A 16,736-nucleotide genomic window follows, 5' to 3' on the forward strand; every position below is an offset into this window, starting at 1 on the left:
TTTGAATTGTTTGGTTGTGTTAATGGTACTAATATATTTAGATTTTAATAACTTAGGAGTGGTGTCACATATAGGAACCCTACAAGGTAGTGATATACAATTAGAAGGTTTTGTGGGTTTTGTGTTTAATCTTTATAGCAGCTGTTAACTATTTTATATGGAAGGTACACTCTTTGGGTATGTATTTTAATGCAAAGTTCTTTTGACTTTTGTTCAAGTTAATTAAATCTATCTTTCCAGTATTATTTGGTCCATTCTGAAATGGTTTATATTGTAAAATTTCATCACATGCATGCATGATTGGGTATTAGTGAACAGATATCACAAATATACATATAAATATATTTTATAGATACATAGCAAGACTAATAATGATCTTGGATTAATACAAAACTGTAAAAAACCAAAGAAATTTCAGATACAGTGGAGCTTTGAGACCAAATTTAGATTTTCTAGTAAACATAGGTGCATATGTTCAAATTCATAAATCTGATAGTCTTCCTTAGTTTCTTTGAGACATGCTTCTTGCTTCTGCATGCAACAGGGCTTTGTCTGAAGTGGTTAGAGCTCAGCAGTCCTGTGAATAACCTGATATGCCTGAAGTATACAAAATTTGTATTTGAGATACTTTTTTAAACAACTATTGTAAGTATACATATGTGTGTGTAAACATATAAAAAGATGAGTTGATCTAGTCTAATTATTAAAAATAATCAGCAGTTAGAAATTCAGAAAATGGTGCAAACAATAGTTTTTGTGTTTTTTCTACCTGAATAGGTTTTGCCATGGACATACATGTTATGATAAGATACTGAAGGTTACTATGAGTTTTTCTACTGCAGCTACTGCACAAGACCCAGCAAAATAAAAAAAGAAAAAGGAAAAAAGCAAGAAGAAATGTAGGGATTAGAACAGTTGATATGAAAATAGAAGAAAAAGCACAGGTTTTACAGACAAATTCTACTGGTTAAAACACAGAAGCTGTCCAGTGAGTTGGCACTAGGTTTAGGCTTCCACCCAGGTTGGTAAGGTCTGTAACAACTAAAGCTACAAAGCTGTGCTTCTTTTCTTGTTTTCTTTGTATGACTCAATGATTCTTGAATTATGTTCTGCACAGTGGAACCAGCCTAATAGACTTAGTAGCTTACACAATGGTTAGGGCACTTAAGTGGAAAATTGAAATATGGTTTTTAATCAACTCATGCACAGAAAGGAGCTGGACCTCTATCTCACTCTTTGTATGTAATTTTTATTTAACACAAAGACACTTGAAAAAGCAGGCAGATTCACCACTGGATTAAAAAACCCTAAACAATAAAACCAAAACAAGCAAACAAATAAACCTGAGTTTTGCTCAATTATTTGAAAGACTGCAAGTAAGTGGATAACTGACTTTACCTGGAAACTACAGTTTCTTAACGATATCTTTTTGTATGTCTTCTAAGTGAGGCTTTCAAATGGAAAACTTAACTTTGTATCTTCACCTAAAGTACTGTGAGCATTAAATCTAAACATATTCTTGCTCAGTGTTTTGAAATATCTGGCCTATAGTCAGTACCTTTGATGTTCCCCTTCTGACCCACATTCACCATTATGGGGGATTTGATATGATTAAGCTTTATTTTAGGTTATAGTCTTTACCAGGGTGAGTGTAGTGGAATTATATTTGCAGTGTGGCAAGGTGGCTTGTCAGTATACACATTTATCAGGTGTAGTGATAAAGATGCAACTTACAATTTTGCAGCAGCAGTAAAATCCCCTGGGTAATGGCAAAATGTAATGACATAGATGCTGAATGAGGCAGTGGCACCTGAGAATAAAGGGATAGATTTATGAAGGGAGAGGTATAAAAATATACACATCACAGTGCTTGTGTCTTTGTAAGAAATTTTTTGAAACTGCTAGCAGGAAATGCAGTATAGAAAATATACCCCTGTACAAGATCATAAAATTAAAAGCTATTTATGCTGACAATTTATATTTTTATGGTGTCTGAATTTCCATGAAAGATACAGAGAAAAGTATTATTGTTTTAAATCCAATATACAGAAACCACTATTATATTTAAGATATTTGAAAAGATAGGTGCATTTTTATGTGCAGTCATCATACAATTTTAAAAATGAACTAATTGAATCAAACATAGATGAAAACTAAAACCATCTAGATACATAAAAACCAAAACCAAACAAACAAATAAACAAAAAATTAATCAGTGCATGATAATTCAGATTTTCCCAAAACTTATATTGGCAGTTTTCCATATCAGAGGCAATGACTGGGACAAATTCTAGAAACATAAACCACAAAATTTATGTAATAAAGACCAAGCACACATAAATTGTATAATATATTATATACAATGGGTTATGTTAATTGTAGTCCTCTGAACAAACTTGTCACGGACATGTTATGTTATAAAATGGGTAATTTGCATTATCTTATAAAATAGCAATATTTTCCCAGTTGGTTATATTTCATTAACACAATATGCTCATTTGAGCACTTTTAGATGACATTTAGGAGGAAGACAAGATTTGCAATGTTGAGTCTGTTGGTTTTGGTTTGGGGTTAGGGGTTCTTTCTCTGTAAAAACTGCAGACTGCAGAGTTGGCAATTTCCCTTATTGAAAACCATGTAAGTTTTCATGATAACTGACAAAAGACAAACAGTTTTAATGAAAAAGCAAAACAAAACAGGATTTAAATTTCTATTATTTGATTGAAAGAATTATCTATCTAAAGTAATAAACTTCAAAAGCTTTTTTACTTTTTACCTCTTTTGTTAAGTTTTAAAAGTACAGTTTTAGGAACCAGATGCAGCTCCTACTGTGTAGTTAATAAAAGGGTACTGTAATACATGTAGCTTTGGGGAAAGATTCCTCTGGATACTTTTTATTGTTCTATATACCATCAGAACAACTTCTGCTGATTTCTCTGAGGAACAGTTAAATTGAAAGCCTGAATGCAAAAGCAAACATCTTTTGTTGCCTGTATGAGGATAAAAGTTCTGTACATTATTCTCTTCAATATCTTCTTTAAAATGTCAATCTGGGTAATTTCCAGTAGTGAAACTACTGTCCATGTGGTAGTCATAGATCTAGTTAGGGGAAGATGACAGGTTTTCCAGTGCTGGGATAAGACATGTTTTAGTCATAAGGATATCACAATTGTGCCTGTTCATCACAGCAAATGAGTGGCTTGTTAACAAAATGTCACTGCAGAGTTTGAGAAGCCAGCTGCCAGAAAATTAGAAAAGGGCTGCCTAAGCCAGGCATACAAAATATGTATATTATTTGCTCATGGACTTCTTGATTGCTTCCATGTTTCCTATTTCTAGTAATTTTGCCTAAACAGTTTTAAAGAAATTATTTTTCCTTTGGGATATTGTGGGGGTTTTTTGTTTGTTTTTTGTTGAGAGAGGGGCTCTTCTGCAAGAAAAAAAGGAATGTTCTCCTTTACATTTTACTTTGTAAGCACAGGAAAAACTAACCTATGCAATTATGCTTGCTGACAGGTTGTTCACATTCCTTGAAACAATGAAGTATCATGATAGCAGTACATCATTTTGAAGATGCAGAAGGAACAATTTTTTTAATAACCTGGATGTGGCCAGAGGTAATGTCACATTGCAGATAAACTGCAAGGCTTTTGTTTCTCTTTCATTTCAAAACCACACATCCTAAGATTTATTGAAAAAAGAAGTCTTGCAGGAAAAGTATTAAAATCTTCTATGTAAATGAAAGATAATTTTAAATGCTTGCTTCTGGAGTGCAGATTAAACAGCTAGTGTGTTTCGAATTGCAGTAGCTGGTTTTTGTGAGCAACAGCATTAAGTACCAAAGGCTTTTTATTTGTTAGAATTTTTTTCAGTAATTTACTGTCATTACAAGTGAAATTAATTTTAAAACTATGTACTAAATTTGCACCAAAAGGAGAAGCAGGGAAGAGAAGAATGAAAATTTTCATGCTCTGGGGACAAAACTCAAGAGCAAAAATGTAGTACAATGAGCAGATAGATTCTGAAGAGTTTTCAGAATTTCTGTGGTAAGAAGTCATGCATAGTGGACAAAAAGCCAATAGAAATAATGGCACAGGGAAAATGGAACAGGCAATCAATGAGAAACAAGCCCTATTAATGTAAAGTTATCAAAAGAGTATTGTATTGAGGACATAATTTCCTGTTTTTCCTGGTGTAGTAATGATTTAAAAAAAAAAAAAAGAAGGATCCAGAATCAGAATGGAGAATTTACTGAAGGAATGAGGAAAAAAGGTGAAACAAACCTAAATTTTCAGCTGTTTCTACTGCACAGTATAGAAAATCTACAAAAAAATCTGTGTATTTGCTACCACCCCCCTTCAACCTATCCCAAAAAAAACCCTAAAAAGCAACCAACCAACCAAACAACAACAAAAAAAAAAAAAAAAACCACAAAAAACAAAACCCAAAGAACTTTCTGAAAGTAGGGAAGAGAAAGGCAGGATGAAAATGTGCAGACGCACAGCCAATAAGAGATTGCCTTATGTGATGGAGAGGTCTAAAACCTGCCTTTGTGGCTACTTGGCAGTGGATCACACTGAAGTGAAGATCAGTTTGAGTTTTTCTTAGAGAGAAGTTGAAAGGGAGAAAAAGATTCTTTCTTCAGTGCTGAAAATACTCAAACCAATCACATAGTAAGTCCAGCATATGTAGCCTGGGCTTAAAAAGAAGACAAAGCAACAGGAATCAAAACGTAACAAAATGAGATAATAAAAAACCACACATTTCTTTTAAGATCCTACTTGGTAAGGAAATTCCATTAGTTAAGAGCTCATGCTTTAAACGAATTGTGTGTATGTAACTAAAAGGCAACTAATGTTTCTTGTTAGCAAATTTTTCTTCCTCTGGAGAATGAAAAGAATCTTTACTTACCAATCATTACACTTCAGTACATGATTTGTTACTTGTTTTTCCAGAATTTAGTGATGCCTCTGGATTTTCTGGGCAGTAAATCATCCTCTGTCTCAGAAAATGATGGCTTAGCCGGAAAAATTACTATAAGCACATGCTAATGGTTATTCAGTATTAAACATTTTTGTCCTTACATATTCTATTGTTGCAATAGGGTGGAAAAATTTCCAAAGAAGTGTGTCTATGAATCACAGGGACATCTTAAATACTCTGCATTAAAAATGGGGGAAAAAAAGCTTTTCTGTTAAAGACATTTTGTTTGTATTTTTGATTCTTCTTAAAAAGAAAAAAAATATAAAATTCTTCTTTGTGAAAAAAATATTTTCCAGTTCTTGTTTCAGAGAGAATAATCCTTTCTTTAATCTTTCTGTTTCAGAAACCTCAAGGACTTTTCAGACACCTGAGAAACCAAATTTATACTTAATTAGGCTATTATACAACCACATTAATCTTCCTGCTGCTATAAAAAATGGTCAGGCTGCTACAGGTATCAGATACTGCAATGATACTGCACTTGCATCTTAAACAAAACAAAAACCCCACACTCAGTAAAGTATTTAATTAATCCTCTATATACTATGCTTGATGTGTTGTGGGCTTTGTACAAAGTATTTTCATTACTACTGTCTTTTAGGTTTCTGAGCCTTGAAAAGATGATAGGCAATGGAAACAAACTGAGACCTTGTGCAAAGTCATCTACAGTATAGCAAGGTTATTTACAGAGATGTGATGGTAAAGGACTGCATTTGGCATCTTTAAATTAATTGGATTTTAAATTCCTTTTAAAAGAAATTTTTTACATTAAAAATACAACATATAATAGCTGATTACTTGTGTTGATGGCATATCTGGTCAGCCTTATATTCATTTCTCAGAGAAGAAAAAAAAATTATGTTTTTATTTAAGAAAAGCATTTAGAATTTCAAGATTAACCTATGTAGCTTTGTCCCACAGGCAAATAGGAGAGGATGGACAATGAAATACAGGATTCATTGAACTGTCAAATATTCAGGACAATGGAGTTAACTCTTCTTACTTGGCTCTGAAATGTATTATTTCTCTGCATGTATCTTCCGTGGGAAGGTATGCTGTCAGCTATATGAGGAAGGGTATTGGCAGTGAGTGTGATCCCAGCAGTGGGGCCCACTGTCACGGTCCCTACCGGGAAAGCAGGCTCAGCACAGCATTTTGAATCACTTCAATAGACTGATTCAGCATTTCTGATATAAGTAATCTAAAGGAATAAATTTAGCATAACATCAGGTTGGAGTCTAAAATAAGGGACATCCTTCACAATGAGGCACATTTGACAGGTAGGTTTTAAGCAAACAGACTTACATACATGCCCACAATCCCTAGTGTAAACATAAAAAATAAATAATGCACATTCAGCACAGCTTCTTTTAAGTAGAAGCACCTTAAAGAAAATTGCTGTGTGAAGGAAGACGCTTCTATAGAGCATCTTTTTGATACCTGAATTTAAATTATTTTCTGTATGAATTAGGGATATCACATGAAACACAGATGAATATCATATAAAAGTGGAGGGGTTCCTTGAACCCTTTATGTTTGTTTTCTCTGCCAATGCCCTGGGAAAGCCAAGAGCCTTGTGCCTGACCAGTCTGTCAGTGTCCCATTATTGAGACTCCACTGTATTGGAAGGTGATTCAACTAACTTCCTCAGGGATATCTGCCAAGAGAATCTGAATTAAATCCTTTATTACAGCTTCAAAAGGGAAACCTGGATCTCCCTGCTTTTGTCAAATATGTGATCCACAGTTGGCAACGGCTAGCATTCTTGAAGGACTAATGCTATACAGTTTACAGAGTAAGACACTTTATTAGCAAGCACACCGATAATATAAAATTACGATAGATAAGGTTTGAAAATAGCTGGTGATAGTAACTGTCTGCAAAAGCAAATTTGAAGCAATATAGAGGCAAGCTCAAATAAACAAGGATAAACAAGCTCAAACATGTTTTCTGCTCAAGATAATAATTTAATGCTCATAAAATTCTTACTATTAGGTGTCCCTATGGGAGAGAAGTACAGGCTCAGCCCTTTTGATCCCACAAGTTATAATGGACTCTACTCTAATTTCTAGCTATTCTTGATTCACTGTTACACTATTTTTTTACATTTATTTGGAGCTTGAGTGACTCTATTTATGTGTGCTTTTGTTACTAACTGGTGTAAAATTCTCTCACTTTGCTCTTCAGGTATAGTCAATAAAATCTGGAGTGTTTACTCAGTGGATAGAGTGCTCATGTATCCATTACATGGTTCTATCAACTCCCCTTCCCTGCCACAGAGCCTGGCCGTGGTGGCTTCACTCCACTCCACCCCCCATCTCATCCCTCTTAGCTTGTGCTTGAGGGTGCAGGCTGTGTGTTGGGAAACACTGTGGAATAGACCCCATGCATGCCAATCACATTCCATCCAGGTAGTAGCAATTGTATTTTATCCTGTAGATTCCCTACTGTTACAGCTTCTGTTAGAATGATTTAACTTATGTATTAACTAATGTAACTTTAGTTTTCTCTAATTTTGCTCCCAGTCAAATTCCCACCAAGAAGAACAGGACATTGGTTTGTCTAAATGAAAACAAAAAGGCTCTTGTTAAACTACAGTTATTACATATCTTTACACAGATGTAGGGTGAAGCCTTGTCCCACTGTGATATTCTTCAAGGAAAAATATTCAGATAAATATTAAGATGTCTGTTAAGATCCAATTATTTAGAGATGTCTCTGCTAGAATTAAGGTGCAAATAAGAAATATTGACGAAGTCAATAATACAGATTTTATTTAACAACAAATTTGAGATAGAGAGTTAAAAAGAAAAGAGATGAGAGAGACAGAGAGATCAATCAGAAGGTAGAGCATCCACAGATCCAGTGCCAGCCTATGGATCTTCCTTCACCCCTGGGCTCCTCAGTGGTGTGGGGTCCCAAGGTTTTCATTACACATTGATTTTAGCAAACAAAGAAATTAATGCTTATCAGCTAAACAGTTCTCTTAGTCTATTGGTTAAATGATTTCCTCATTTCTGACACTAATTATTCCCATGTTCAGTATTTCTCTTCTTCTGAGTCAGTGGGTTGCTTGGTTCACTGGGTTATGAGTCCAAGCTCAGAATCTCTGCCTGCTGGAATTGCCTTTTACCCAGTCAGAGATGGTTTCAGCAGAGTTGCCTTTCCTTGTGGACCATAATTCTGCATTCTTTGTGCCCATTATCAATGATCCATTCTTCTCCTCCAGCTTTGTAACCTTCCCCTAAGTCCGAGATAACACCCCAACAACAGTACCACCTTTATCTTATCTTTAGTTCCTAGCTGTTGTAGCTTATCTTCCATCCAAGTTTCAGGTATCCAGGGAAACATATTTGGGGGAGCTTCCTTGGTCATTCTTGGTCTTAGATGTCACCTGCCCTACAACTTGGGGTGATCTTTGTTTGACCAGTGATATTTGTATTTGCAGTTGCTTCTTTACATAGATTTCCACAGTGGGAATTGTTGTCTGGATGCATTAACCAGGATGTGCCGTGCAGATGTCACCTCTGCCAGCTTAGAAACATCCTGTCACTCCCTCTGTGCTTATCTCATGGCAACATCCTTCTGTGGCCTAAGGAGTGTTTGAGACAGGCAACTGTGCTCTTACAAAGACCAAGATTCCAGCCTTATACTTTACCAGTCAGTGTGCAGCCAGGTCATTATCTTCTCTCCCAAAAAATTTGCAAGCTCAACAACACCACTGAAATTAACATGGCGCAGGTTTATTGTCACAGATAGATATTGGAATAACATAATTTTCTGAACCTTTGCTTGCAAGAGTAACCACTAATAAAGCTGCAGGGATACACTTTGTCATATTATTAATAAAAATGTGAGGCAAAATGCACCTGTTTTCCCCAGTTGTAATGTTTTGGAACTACAGGTTTATGTCATGTCAGTCAGAAAAAGTTAATGGCTAATTTACAATTTCCATGCATGATTTATTTAATGTCTGTAGAAAAGATATTTCAAAAGTGCTCCCTTCCTTTTTCTAAGGTAATCAAGATAATTATTTTTATCAGTAGATCAGTAAGTTAACAGAAAGGACAACTGCATGGTTAGTATTTAGAAACATTTGTGCCTCTTAAAATCAAAGATTTGTTGGTGGCATGAAGGTCAGCATTGGTTTCAGTAATGAGCTCTGGATCCTGTGAGAGGAAAACATCAGGACCATAACTGTACTTCAGAATATGAAGGATCCCTCCAGAAGAGGAAGGATCACTTCCTGTTCATGAATCTTCATGAAAGACTCTCATGGGATAAGACCCTGAAATGGAGAGGGGGCCAAGAAAAGCCATTCACATTCACCTTACTCCAAAGTAATCACCACCTCACTAGTATTCGATCTAAAAGAAAAAAGAATTTGGAAAAAAAAAAAAGTCAGGAGGCCTTTTGGACAAGGAAATCCTGGGAACAATTAATCCTAGAAAATATTTCCACACACAAGAAGACAGGTAACAGGAATACTCAGCATGAATTCACCAAAACAAGATGCTTGAGCAGCCTGATAGCTATCTATGATAAAATGACAGGCTTGATAGTTGAAGGGAAAACAGTGGATTTTGCCTACCTTGACATCAGTAAGGATTTTGACACTGTCTCCCATAAGATTTTCATAGATGAAGTGTTGATGTATGGGATGGATGAGGATTGAGCTGGATTTAAAAGTGGCTGAAAGGCCGGGCCTAGGGGGTGGTGTTCAGTGACACAAAATCTACTTGCAAGTCATCAGCTAGCCAGGGATTAATAAAGGGCTCAATCCCATTCATCTTTGTTAATGATTTTTATGATAGAACAGAGTGCACCCTCAGCAAACTTGCGGATGACACAATACAAGGCGGAGTGGCTGATATGCCAGAGGGTTGTGCTACCATCCAGAGTGACCCTGACAAGCTGGAGAAGTGGCCTACAGGAACATAATGAAGTTCAAAAGGGGGAAGTTAAACAAGGGGAAGTTGAACAGGAAAAATTTCAGAGTCCTGCACCTGGAGAGGAACAACCCAAGGCACCAGTACGTGCTGTGCACCACCCAGAGGGAGTGCTGCTTGACAGAAAAGGACCTGGGTTTCCAGCTGGTCACCAAGTTGAACATGAAGCATCAATGTACCCTTTTTTCAAAGCAGGCAAATGGTATCCTAGACTATAATAAGCAGAGCAAGTCAAGGGAGATGGTCTTTGCTCTCTTTTTGGCACCAGTGAAGCCACACCTGGAGTCCTGTGCACAGGTCTGGACTTTCCAGTAGAAAAGAGACATGGCCATGCTGAAGACAGTCCAGCAAAGAGTCACAAAGGTGATAAAGGGACTGGAGCATTTCCTCCAGTGAGGAAAGTCAGAGATAGCTGAGACTGTTCAACCTAGAGATGGCTCGTTTAGCTGAATTTTTAAAAATAACTTACTACCCATAAAAACTTGAATGTTAAAGAAGATGACCAATATGCTTTAAAGTTTCTTTGCCACTGTTAACACAGTTGCAAGTATGGCCTGAAATTAATACTGAGTCCCACTGCAGTTTTCAATATTTTAGCTCTTGCTCTCCCTGGTGGATCTCCTCCAACATAGCGACACTAATGCCTTCATAAATCTAGATTTTATTGTAAGGAAAGGTTAATTAGCACATTTTCTTCACCTCCTGTAAAAGTCTATATTTATGACAGTGATGTTTTTAAATTAAAAGTAAATTCGGCTACTATGAGCCAACCCCCCAGCTAAAAGACCTCAGATTTAAAACTTACTGTAACTTACAGTTCAAAAGATACATATAAATTACTATTTATATTTACCAGAACAATGTGGCAAATTAAGCAGACAACCTGAAAACAATTCATATTAAAGCAAATTAATCTCTTTCCTTTAATAACTACTGAAAAAATAAAGGAAAAAAATATCAGAGAAGAAATTAGATTTGTAAGCGCTCTTTTTTTTAGTGATTAGAGAGTTATTATCTATAGATTCTGGGATCCAATGAGGCTTTTTCCAATGCTCTGTGAAGAGAGGAAATTTTTTCCTAAGGCTTGTGAATCAGGGATACATTGCATACATAGTAAGTGTTTTTGAATTTCTGTGTTTCTTTACTTAAACAGCTGACTCAAGGTCTCTGACCCTTTTTTTTTTTAATATTAACTGCTACATAAAGCAACACATCTTTAATTAGGAGAATACCTAATACCCATAGTAGAATACCTTTTATAGTTCTAGCATTTATGTATGTTTCATTAAACCCTTTCACCACATCTCACCTGGAACACAGATTGCTGGTATTCTGTAATGTTACAGTATTTTTTTTTTTTGAGCCTGTTTCCTTAATAGTGACAACTCTGATTTTCTGTTTTGTCATGATGGAAGTTACTATTCATTTCACAAAGAATTGTGCTGTCATACCTTTGTACAGAGAAGCATGACCTTCCAGCATTTACTATTTCGCTTAGCTAATCATCTTAGAATCACAATAATTAAGAGTTGGAAGGGACCCAGAATGATCATCAAGTCCAGCTCTTATGTAAATGGCCCATGCAGGGATTAACACCACCACCCTGGTGTTCCTGTCACCTTTAGAACCACATGCCAACCAACTGAGCTAATTTTGGGGGTCACATCATTCATAAACATGCATGTCTGGAAAGCAGGAATCCCATGCACAAATGGCATTGATCTAGAAAAAGAGGCTTTAAAAAAAAAAAAAAAAAAGAGAAAACACAGTAAAAATTGGTATGGTTTGAGAGAAAGGAGGAAGCAGCTTCAAAGGAGACAAAATTTGATGATACAATTTTTTAAACCTTTTGGTTCTGGGGTGACATGAGTCATAGAGGTTACCAGTTTACAACAGAGTGCAGTAGAGATAAGTACATATTAATATTTCACTGTTAAACAGAACGCTTAATAATTTTTGTGAGCTTCTGAGACCATTCCTATAGTTACACTTAGGTACCTAAGGAGAAATTTTTTGCAAGGTCTCCAACACAGGAGTGTATGGAATGAATAAATATTTATCTGGAGATTCTTCCAACTTTTCTGTATTTCAGATCTTAAGTGAATGAAAATTTCAAATCATATCATTTCCTCAAGATCTTTTCAGCACCTTTTGTTTCATTTCATTAATGAACTTCTGTGCAAGTACAGATTATTTTTCTAGACAATGATTTATCAGCTGTAGGTAAAATAACTATAAAAAGAAAACCCAAAATGCAACAGAAAGTAATAATTGCTGTATCATGGCAAGGTAACACTTTAAAATTAATGAATTCATTCATTAAAATAGAGATCCTTCTTGATAGAACATTAAGAAATCTTCAGCATCACAGTCTAAAAAGAAACCGAGGATTTTCCAACAGCTCTATCAAGACTGACAATCTTTTATTTTCCTTTCTATTTATCCCTTTCTATTCTTTCTTTATTTTCTGGATATAATATGCATATTTAAATATTGGACCTCTTGCATTGGCATTATATTTCAGCTCCCTTCAGAGAAAATATATTTCTAGTTTTAATGCTTTCATACATATTACATTTTAAATGCAATCTAGTAGCAATTTATAATTCCTTGTTAAAAAAAAAAAAAAAAGAAAGAGCAATTTAATATTGTGTTGGGCAACACATTAATACTTTGAAGAAACTTCTTAAGAAAACCCTTGGAATAATTAAATTGTCAACAGCTAATAGCATCAAAACCAGGTTTTGCTGTTCACCATAATTGCCTCAGCAGGAAAAAAACTATCAATATTGCTTTCTGAAGTTCAATGCAGTTTCCATTCAGTGCACTCTTACTTTGATTTTCTAATATATTACTTTGAAACTTATGAGCTGAGACACTCATTACTTTTGACTACAAATGGCTGCAAAATTGATGGGAAAGCTGATTTAGACAGCACACTCAATAAAAAGCCCCTTTTACGATGTTTTAATGACAAAAATCTTGGTGACCAAGGATCCATGTGTCTTTCCTGCATAATATGAAAACAGAATTCTGTTTTGCAGTTTTTGCTTCCCACAGAGACAGAATTAGACTTGAGGATTATAGTCACGTCTCCAACATAATCATATTCACTTTAAAACCTGTAGTACACACAGAAATATATCTCAGAATTATTTAAATACTTATCATAAAGGTGTTTGTGTATGTTGGAAATAGAGTAAAAAAAGGTGCAAATAGAAAAATTAGATATGAGAAACTAAAATAATAAAAATGCAGAGGCAGTTTCTGCACATAAACCATAAGTATACCAAAGGTAAAATGGCCAGAGACTCAAACCAATAAAATAATATTTACATATATTCCAAATAAATATTTATATATTATTGCATTCATGTATTCTCAATCAGCTAAAGCAATCAGGATGTTAATAGGTATAAGGAGCCATGAATTTACTGTAGAAGATGATTTGCAAAACTTATTGAAATTAGATTTGCCTAGCTTGTTTGTAGAGAGGTTCTGTCTCTGTAGAAATATTGAATCTGAATGTCTGAATTCATCCTGTGAATAATCACGCTTTTCTCCAGTCAGAAAGTGTTTAAATTGTTTTTAAATACATAACTGAATGAGCATAGCTTATAATGGCATCTTAGAAAAGACAGGCCTTATTACCTTAAGTATTTCCATAGTCATTATAACTGGAGTATTATGCATATGGAAAAGAAATGGCATATTTTGTTCAGAGATGAAGAATATAATTTTAACCATTTCTATTCATTGGAAGAGTAGCCAGAAAGTTTAATATCTGTACAAGCAAAAGGAAATCACAGGAATATTCCAAAATTTTCATCCCTCAAAACATCCTCTGCAATATGAGCTATTTCAACATTTTTGTCCACCCCTTGAATGGTTGTTACAGAAGGCAGAATGTTGATGTAGACAAACAAAATCTGATTTTATATGTTTCAATAAAAAAAGTAAATACCACCTGTTCTTGCAAAAATACTATTTTTTGCCTCAAAGGAATCAAGACTGCCAGATAGGTTTATACTGATAGGCTGAACAAAACTTTTTACTGCATATTATCTCTACTACTTATTTAGGCACAAAACATACAGTTTTACTGTCATAATCAATATGTTAGACATAGATATCCTGGTGAAATTTTTTTTTATATATTCATATATAATTTATAATTATGAGCAGCCATATACTTAGTGTATCAATTATATATGCACACAAAGCTCGTAGACCCTTAGAGTTACGTCTTTTATTCTGAGGCTAAATTTCATTTTCAGTGAATCACCAGGTATGCAAAGTCTCAATGTAATCAGTGAAGAATGTCTAGTTATATAGATTTTGGCCTAAATATTGATGAGTTACTTCCAGGGAAATGATGACAGATACTTGTCCTTCTCCATTGACTACCCTGTGGATTTATGGAGTCTCCACCCTTGCATAAAATTGTATCTTTAAAAGGATTATAAGGTGTGGGTAAAACTAAGGGTCTGAGCTTTACTCCTTCAACTAGGTTAGTTAACACATATTATTTTATTCCAACAAATAAAACAATGAGGTATAAAAGAAATTACTTGTAATGATTCACAAAATTTTTGGTTTATAAACAAATATATCAGTTATGAATGACTGATAAAACTGAGTTCAAAAACGTTTGTCATACAACATGTATAAAACATGTCTACACTGATTTATTGCTGCAATTTTGTGATGAGGATAATTATTAATTTTTTTAAAATCACAATATTATCACCTTTGCATTAATTTACTAGGTTTTGAGTTTTCTGAAGACTGATGTACATCATCAACACACAAAACACAGCATTTGAAACATAGCATTTGGACTACTGAAATTTACTGGGCTTATTTGTCAAACCTCTAAAGTAATTTTGTAATTGTTGCATACATTGCAAAAAAACCACCCAAACAACAAAAAAAAACCCCAAAAAACCAAAACAAAAAACAAAAAACCAAAACAAAAACCACACAACAAACAAACAAACAAACAAACAAACCAAAAAGCCCTCAACCAACCAAAAAAAACCCAACCCAAAACTACCCAAAAAGTATTGAGGAAACAGTTTACTATTTTTCGTCTATCTGATTCTTTCCAATAAGCATTTTTTTTTAATATCCACTATAAACTATCATATTTACTGCAGTATTAGGAAGGATCATTACAAAATTATGCTAGAGGATGATTTGTACCAAAGAATTAATCTGTTAACAAAAGATAATACAATTCCTTGAATCCAGCCAGATGGCCTATGATTCATTTTGTCTTTTAGTCCAAGACCTAAAAATTTCTGTATTCTTAGGCTTTACTTAATTTGATTGTTCATATTCCATGTCTTTATTTCTCTTCTAATGTGTTGTTTGTTTTTTCTCACAAATAGAAGCCTTTCTGACAAAAGCATGATAAAATTGAACAGAAATTTTCCCTATATATAGAAACAAATCATAAAATGAGCATTTTTTTTTTCTATAAAATAGGGTAAGATATAGATAAGAGGAAAAGTTTTTTCAGTATGACACTGTCATAACTCAGGAAAGGTTCAGAGGCATTGTGGAGTTTATCTTTGATGATACTGAAAATCTAAACAGTCGGAGCCTGAGCAGCTTGCTCTAGCTGACCCTGATTAGGGCAAGGATTGGACTAGCAGATGTCCTTGTGTCTCTTCCAAACAAAATTGTCCTGACTTTATATCCATGAAGTCTTTGCTTTGCAACCCTGTAATGTGCCACAAAGTATCTTGTGGGGGGGACAAGGACAGGGGATGTACCTTTACAGAGAATGCCCCATAAGGACCTTGGATAATGGTGTTGAAAGTAGCCTTCAAATTAGCATGAAATTTGAAGCTGTAGTAAATATTAGCAAATATTCAACTATATTAAAAAACTTTTAAATTGCTTGTGCAATTGAGACAACAGATGATAAAAGCAGTTCAGTATAAAAAAATAATTAATTGAACAAGAAGCTACAAATGCTGGGCAATTTTTATGAAAAGAAATTGTCATTGAGTATAGTGATCTGAAAAAGGTTTACATTGCTATTCTGAAAAGAAAGAAAAACAACAAAGACAACAAACTCAACCTTTCTGCAAGTGAAAAAGTGTGGGAAACATACTGTCAACCTTGTTTTATTGGCAAGGGAATACTGATTTTAACCTGCCAGCTTTCCAGTTTCACAAAGTAGACTTAGTCTCTTAATGTCAATATACCAAATTAAAAGTTAATGTTAATACTATTACTTGTATGATGCTCTTGCAGACTTGTTTATCTCATAATGACTCATAGTCTTTTCTTTACTACACCATGATTAGATAGGGAAGTGTCATGAATAGAAATGACAGTAAACAAGACACCAAGTGTAGATATTAGAGGGTTTTTTTTGCCCAGAGACACTGAGGAAGTCAGAAGCCCGAAGTCTTTTTACACACCTGTCAGAACTAGTTCTTCCCCTCTATCCTACACATTGTATACAAAGTTGTGTATATATGCACGTGCATACATACACATGCACCAGCCCACACAGGTACACATATGATTTTGCTTTTATTTTGCTTTTCTAGGACTTACTTCCATGTCCCAGAAAAGTAATTTTCTAGGAATGTTGTTCATTGCAAAAAATCATAACAGACCTCAGCATCAGTGTCAGAATCCAATGGTCTCTGACAAATTACTTCACCCATGGAGGGTGTACTACTTAAAATCAAATTCACTTATTTTAAAGATCGCTGATATTACACAGTATTTCTGATTTATGTGTGATAATGTGTGTGATAGAGAGTGATGCAATGACACAAC

Source organism: Agelaius tricolor, unplaced genomic scaffold, assembly GCF_023055355.1.
Source record: "Agelaius tricolor isolate 1412-34295 unplaced genomic scaffold, bAgeTri1.0.p SCAF_7, whole genome shotgun sequence".
Taxonomy (NCBI): domain Eukaryota; kingdom Metazoa; phylum Chordata; class Aves; order Passeriformes; family Icteridae; genus Agelaius; species Agelaius tricolor.